Source organism: Sciurus vulgaris, assembly GCF_902686455.1.
Source record: "Sciurus vulgaris genome assembly, chromosome: 3".
NCBI lineage: Eukaryota > Metazoa > Chordata > Mammalia > Rodentia > Sciuridae > Sciurus > Sciurus vulgaris.
Window position 1 is genome coordinate 43,554,675 of NC_136463.1, and position 8,442 is coordinate 43,563,116.

The following is an 8,442-nucleotide window of genomic DNA, read 5'->3' on the forward strand; positions in this document are numbered from 1 at the left end:
TTAAAAGGATGCAAATGGCTCAGCTTGGAATGAAGGATTACTGGTAGCCAGTTTACACAGCAGCTTGCTGATGTGATGACCATAAAGCACAGAACCACCAGCTAGCTGTCAGCATATCCTTACCTTGCACTGGCAGACATCAGGAGTAAAAACTCTCCCACTTCCACCCAGCACTCCCCACTCAGTGCAGCCTGTGCAGAACCAAGTAAAATTGATTGGTCCAAAGTCAGGCCCCACAGGATTCACTCTTTTTCAAAGAAGTACACGTAGATTTGATTGGTTCAGGAGTCAACCAAAAAGGGAATGACCTTATAAGGAAACTTAGGTGATGCCTGTAAAGATTGTAACCCCCATAGTATTTGGCCCCAGGATAAGGGTGTCTGGTTCTGCTACTTCTACTCAACATAGTATTTGAAATTTGAGACAGAACTGAAAGGTCATGGAAAATAATATTCCTATGAGACAGTCCCTGGGAAAAACTGAAAGACGGTGTGGCTCAGGAGGAGGGAGGGAAATTAGCTAAACATTAATCCTCTCCCAGTAAATTCTTTCCCAGTAACAATGGGCCCCAAGGGGAAAAAAAGTAAACTTTCATCCCTTTCCAGGTTTGATCCCCAGCATCTCCACGAAAAGCAAACACCCATTCCTTCCCAAGAACAGTGGGTTCTGAAGGGAGGAGGTGGATACTGAAATGCTGGACCCTGGACTTTTACCCTTTCCCATTACTGATCAGTCCTGGAAGGAGAAAAATAAATAGTGAAGCTCTGGGTAACTGTGGGTCCCAGAGTAAGAACATAAGCAGTAAACACCGAGTTCTGAGCTTTTCCCAGTGACAATGAGTTCAGGAAAAAAAAAAAAAAAAAGTTTTACAACTTTTTTCCTGACTGACCAAACCAACACATTCTGCCTCAGATTATTCCAATTAATCATTGGAATAATCTCTAATGATTAATTCACCCTCATTGTAAACTATATAACTCAGACTCCTTCTTTAACTGAAGGCCATTTTTTTTACACAGAAAACGAGCCCCTTCATTGCCTGATTGATTGACTCCACTGCAGAAGAAAGGAAAGCTTGCTGATCCATTTGAGGTCTGCTTCTGTCCCAGTTATCTGTGCTTCCATAATGGTGCCAAAACCACATTGGTTATTTTTGCTTACATGAACAATTAGAAAAAGAAAATACATCTAAATTAGAAAGGAAGAAATAAAATTATTTGTTAATATCATGGCCAATACCTGGAAGCCAGCTATGTTTTTATGAAATTGGTGCTTTCCTAACACAGATTTTATGTTCACATAGCTGATGTCAGTTTCTTCTCAGGCATATTTTTATCAGTGTCCTCATATAATTTTTGCACATTTCTTAAGTTTATCCCTTAGACAGTTATCCTTTTCTGTAGATAAGGCCTTTCCTTCCATTACATGATCTAGGTGGTTGTATCCTCTTTCCTCGACCACAAAACTTTAGAATTTGGGTTCTTCCTATGCATGAACACCCAACTAAGCACTGGAGGAGGACGACAGTACATTTTTTCCTGTTCCACTCCAGGGATGCATTCCTTCCTGGGATTCATGTTAATCATATGCTTCAAGCACAGTTTAACACAAATTATAAAAAAAAAAAATGAGATTAGTTATAAGTCAATAAGTGTAAGCTCCTTGAGTAAAGCGATCATAATTTACCTTTTAGTCATGTGTTACCTTTTTACCCCATCCCTCATTCCTCCTATTCACCCTCTGTGCCTGGCACATAAGAGGTCCTTTTCCAGTTAGTGAAAATGTTTTTCATAGTATTATCAAGTTAGAAGATTAGGAATTAAGAGTTTGATAGAATTTAGCAAATGTTCAGTCAGGGAAAGAACAATTAAATCCTTATTTGTAGATACTGTGTACGTCCCAATGACTTTGTCTCTGAGGGTAGGTAGAGGGAGTGAATGGCAAGAATCAAGGGCTTGCCAAGAAATCCAGAGCCACCTAAGGACCTTCGTCAAGTTGTTTAATAGCCCCATGCCTCAGACACTTCAACTTGGGGAAGCCGTGGCACCTATGCCATAAGGTTGTTTTCATTGGACTAAGTTATTTAGTTTATGGTAAACTCTTAGAACATTGCTTGGCATACAATAATCGTTATCTAAGTATTGCCTGTAATTATTAAGGTGATGGCAATCAGAAAATATTGTCTTTTAAAACCATAGAAATGTGGACTGGGCTGTGTGTGTCACATGCCTGTAATCCCAGCAACTCAGGAGGCTGATGCAGGAGGATCACAAGTTTGTGGCTGGCCTCAGCAAATTAGCAAGGCTGTAAGCAATTTCGCAAGACCCTGTCTGAAAATTAAAAATATAAAGGTCTGGTGATGTAGTTCAGTGTTAAAGCACACAGAGTATAAACAGGAAAAAAAAAGAAATATAAGAAATATGAAAAGAGAGTTGGATATTGTAGACTGTAGACTAAACATTTGGCTATTTGAAAAATACATTTTTAGTGACTTAGAATGACTAAAACAATAATTACTAATGTTGATTTTTTCCTTTGTAATAAGCATTTTGCTAAATAGTTTTATATGTAATATTCCCTACAGTACTATAAGGTAGGTAGTATTTTGTCCACGTTTTATAATTGAGCAAACCGAGAAAAGGAACCTGTTTAAAGACTCAGCTAATAACTGAAGGAGTCAGTATTTTGAATGTGAGTCCAAGCTTCTGTGCTTTATTTTGTGCTATTGCAAATCATACTATGATTTACTTACTGACTTGTATTGTCTGAGATGACATAGGAAGTTGGGTGAAAGGAAGTTGGGTTAACATTTAAAGTAATTTTGTGTATACTATGAAATTTGGATTATTGACATCTATAATTCTGAAACAGTAACAGACTGATTTAGACAGAAAAATTTTCCAAAATTTTTCAGAAATATTATCTTTTCTGGTCCTACGGGTCAATAATGACCTTTTTCCTAAGAGCACACTTCTGCCCATGTAGTATAATTTATACCATTTGCTTTATGCTTAACCTTTGAAATGTACTGTATTGATTGGGCTTCATCCAGAGAAGTAGAACCACTGGGGATTAGGTATGTACATTTTCATATATATTCGTTACAGGGAACTGGTTTACACACTTGTGGGAGCTGGGTAATAAATCTCTCCTTGTTTCTGTATCTGATGCTGGAGTAAGCCAGCAGGAAGGGAAGATGGATATAAAGTGGAAGAGATCAAAAACGGAGCAAGCCCCACACGTAAGCTGGGACCCCATGAAGACAGATGGAAACTCGTTAGTTTCTACCATCTTTGATCTTGAAGACAGACAAGTATCTTGCAGAAGCCAAAGCCTTCATCAAAGAGCTGACCACACATACCTGGTCCAGGGTCAGAGGCACCAGTAGAGGAACCAAGGAAAGATGGAGCAGCTTACCAACTTCATGCCCATGAGAAGATTTAGCAGGTCAGCAGCAGTGTGTCTTCCTGTGGATTTTGCCTACTTCTTGTGAGGCCTGATTCATAGGTGTTTAGATTTTTCTAGTGGTTTGTTTGTTTTCACTATTGTGACTATATATATATATGTATATATATGTATGTATGTATATATATGTATACACATACTCATATATACTCATATATATATAAAATACATATATTTTTTTATAAATATATATATTTATTTATTTATTGGTACCAGGGATTGAACTTGGGGACACTCAACCACTCAGTCACATCCCTAGCCCTATTTTGTATTTTATTTAGAGATCAGGTCTCACTGAGTGGCTTAGCACCTCGCCATTGCTGAGGCTGGCTTTGAACTCACGATCCTCCTACCTCAGCCTCTGGAGCTGCTGGGATTACAGGTGTGCACCACTGTGCCCAGTGTGAATATATTTTTAATTAGAATTTTAACTGGTAACTGATTAAACGTAAGAAAGCTATGGAGTTTTTGGAAGTGGACTTTATAGCTTAACAAGTTTTCTGAAACCTCTCATTCTAATACCGTTTCAGCTTTTCTGCATTTTCTAGGTAGGTGACCTCATCGTATGCAAATAATGGTGCTTTTTCTTATTTTTCACCCACATTTTCACCTCATATCTTTGTCTTACTGCATTGGTTAGGTTGAAGAGTAAGTGTGCTGGTGGTCTTCCATGTATTTCTAAAGTTACCTTGGGCTTTGTTCTACTGCCCTTTCCTGTCCTGGCATTTATGCCATAAGTTCTCATCTAGTGGAGTGTTTATTTTATTGAGAAACCAGTTTTCAGGGATTCATCATAGAGCAAACATGGCAGCTACCAGAAACTCAATGGACTGAGGAAGGAAAAAGGCCTAATTGTCCCAACTCCTCCAAATAAAACATTAAAATTATTTGTCCTGATCATTTCTGTCAGAACTTCCTGTGGTCTTGTATAACTCTGGAACTTTGTTAGAAGTGCTATAATAGTAACCTTCTATTTAGGACTTTGGGCTGTTTCCCCCCCTCCCTCTAGTTTTCTGGTTCCTTCAACTTTTTAATCGTCTAGGAATTCTGACTCACAAATGGTATTTTCTATCACTTATTTCACTGGGATTTGGAGCAGAAGGAAGAATGATACAAGGGAGTCCACCTGCATTTGATCTAATCTCCTGCAGTTTTCAAAATGCACTGTTGTTTTTGAACTGTATTTGAGTTATAAATGAAGCCAAAGCTTCCACTCCTTTTCCGCCTCCCTCCCAGTTCTTTACCAAAAGGAACAGTTGTTCATCTGAAATAAGTTGGATTCCAGGACACTGATAAAGCCATGTTTATTAGTGGGCAAGCTTCTATACAGTTGCCCTTACATAGAGCTTCTTAATGTCCAGATGAAAATGACCAACAACCTGATAGAAAAATGGGCAAAGTACATGACCAGTTTTTACAAAAATAATTCAAATGGCCCTTGGACATATAAAATGGTGCTTAATCTCTCTCCTAATAAGAGACATGCAAACTAAAAGTTCGCTGAAATGTCTTCTCACCTATCAGCTTGGCAAAAATACAAAAGTTTCCCAGTATATTCTGTGGTCAATGTCATCATGATATAAGGATCCTTATCTATTGCTGCTGGAGTATAAAAATGGTGTAATCACTTTGGAGAGTAACTGGGCAATAGTTTATCAAAAATACAAACTCACTTTGACCCAGCAAGTCCTCTTATAAGAACTGTATCCCACAAATAACCCAATTAATAAATGGGCAAAAGAACTGAACAGACCCTTCTCAAAAGAAGAAATATGGGCTATATTCTCAGTACTCAAAAGAAGAGATATGAATGATCAACAAATACATGAAAAATGTTCAACATCTCTAGCAATTAGAGAAAAGCAAATTAAAACTACACTGAGATTTCATCTTACTCCGGTTAGAATGGCAATTATCAAGAATACAAGTAACAATAAATGTTGGCGAGGATGTGGGGAAAGGGGATCACTCGAACATGGCTGATCAGACTGCAATATGGTGCAACCATTCTGGAAAGAAGTATGGAGAGTCCTCAAAATACTAGGAATAGAACCACCATTTGACCCAGTCATCCCATTCCTCTACATATATCCAAAAGATTTAAAATCAGCATACTACAGTGACAGCCACATCAATGTTTATAGCACTCAATTCATAGGTAAGCTATGGAACCAACCTAGATGCCCATCAACAGATGAATGGTTAAAGAAAATGGTCTATATACACAATGTAATATTACTCAGACTTAAAGAAGAATGACTTTATGACATTTGCCAGTAAATGTGTTGTGGAGCGCAACTTAGGAACAGACCAATCACCACTGCAAAGTCCCAAATTTGAGAGTCTTTATTAAGCTGGTTGGCTGACTGTCTCACACAATGCCCCAAAAATGGCTATTCGAAGAACAGCCCTGACCATAGGGTTGCAGGGGTTTTTATACCATAAATCAGTACACCAATCATAAGTGTCTGTTGCTGATTCAAAATTAAACCAACATCATGGGATCTGAAATCATTAGCAGAGGGGGAAGTGGGTCAAAATGAACCTTACTTAGTTAGGTACAAACTAGAGAATGGTTACCAACATCTAAACAATCACTGTTGACATCACCATTAACATAGTACATTGTTTAGGAAAGTAGGAATCAAAAAGAGAACAATTTTTCATTACACAAAAATTGTCATTTCATCATTTTGTATTACCAAACAAGTCAAGATAAGCAACTGTTGATGGGAACAGAGGTGGGGCGTTCCCATGGGAGAAGCATTTCCTACATAACATGGAGTCTCAAGGTAAAATGGAGTCTGTTTAGTCATTGCCCATAGAGCCTGGCCTATAGCATTTCCATGGAGTGAAACATGTCAATCCTTCACAAATGGAAGGATCTAGAGAATATCATGCTAAGAGAAATAAGCCAATTCCAAAAAACCAAAGATTGAATTCACTGATATGTGGAAGCTAAACCACAATAAAGGAGGCGATGGGAATAAAATTAGACAAAGGGGAATGAAAGGAATGGAGGGATGATAGGAATAGGAAAGACAGTAGAATAAATCTAACATAATTTTCCTATGTACACATATGAAATTACCTAAGTGAACCCTGTCATCGTGCCCAAATGTTTTCTCTGATATGTGGATGCTAATTCGTAAGTGGGGCGGGGGAACTAGGAAAGAATAGACTTACTTTAGATTAGGTAGAGGGGAGTGAAGGGAGGGGAAAGGGGTATGGGGGTAGGAAGGAGAGTAGAGTGAAAGAGACATTATTACCTCATGTGCATATATGACTGCATGACCAATGTAATCCTGCAATATGTACAATCAGAAAAATGAGAGATTACACTCCATTTATGTATGATCTATCAAAATGTATAAATGCATTCTATCATGTACAACTAATTAGAATTAAAAAATTAAAAAATTTTTAAAAAAGAATGGGGTCCTAATTAGAATATGATATATCCTATGCTTGTATAATTCTATCAAAATGGATTCTACTATCATGTATAACTAAGAATAAATAAAATTTAAAGGAAGAACTGTATCCCTAAAGACACATCTGCCCTTATATGAAATACCTACATATGAAATGAAGTGTGTAGACAATTATTCATTATAGTGTTGTTTATAAAGGAGAAGTAGGGGCATTCATTAGATTTGCCTAGCCCTGGCTTCACCAGGGCTTCATCTTAAATCCCTCTAATATGACTGTAATGGTTAAATTGAATTGTCGACCTGATTGGATTAAGAGATGCTGATGATTAAGAGGCTTCTGGGTGTGTCCATGAGAGCATGTCTAGGAATGACTGGCATGTGGGATGGTGAACTGAAGTGGAGACCCTCCCTAAGCGTGGGCAGCGCTGCCCAATAGGATGGTGGCTTGGATGGAATAAAAGCTGGAAGAACAAGGAAGCAGATGCAGATGCAAGGTCAACTCTTCTTAAACAGGTTCTTGATTGCTGCTTCAATTGGCTGAGGATATCAGATTCTTGCTTCTTCACTCTTCAAAGTGGACTCTGCCAGTGATTTTCCAGGGAGTTTCCAGAAGCCTTGGTCTCGGACTAGGGTAGCACTGTTGATCCCTCTTGTTCTGGGGCTTCCACCTCTTGGACTGTGCAGCTACTGGATCTTCCAGCTCTCTAGCCTGTAGACAACCATTTTGAACTATTCAGCTTCTGGTCGTGTAAGCCAACCTAATAAACTCCCTTTTTATAATCATACCTCCTGTTGATTCTGTTCCTCTAGAGAACCCTAATACAATGACTAAACTGCACCAAGCAGTGGAGAAAACTAGAAAAGTGGAGCATGCAAGAGTACTGAAAATAGAGTATTTGGGGATACCTTATTTCATTCATTTGTGCATTTATTGAGCACTTACTGTATGCCATGTTGTTTTGGACCTAAAGTAACCAGTGACTAGACCCACAAACTTCTTACCCTCACAGGCCATTATAATGAGAGAGACAATGAACAAATAGATATATACCATCAGCACTGTTTATAATAGCAAAAGATTGGAAATAATCTGAGTGTCTGTCTTATAGGGTCCCAGTTACATAAACCATTGTACAACCACACAGTGGAATCAAACAGGAAAGCTTTCATTGTACTAACATGGAAATATCTCTGCGTTATAGGATTCAGTGAAGAAAAAAAAAAAAAAAAAAGCCAGACAGTGCATGTTGTGTACTATGCTATTGTTTGCATAATAAAGAAAGAAATGGGGCTGGGGTTGTGTCTCAGTGGTAGAGGGCTTGCCTGGCATGTGTGAGGCACTAGGTTCCATCCTCAGCACCACATAAAATATAAATAAATAAAATATACTGTGTCCATGTACAACTAAAATAAATTGAAAAAAAAATGAAAGAAATAACATCCTTGGTTTTGCTCAGAGAAAAACTGGAAAGTTACAGAAGAAATTAAGTTTCCTATGTATAATTGGGCTGGTGGCTAAGGGTGAGGTGCTGTTTGGTGACAG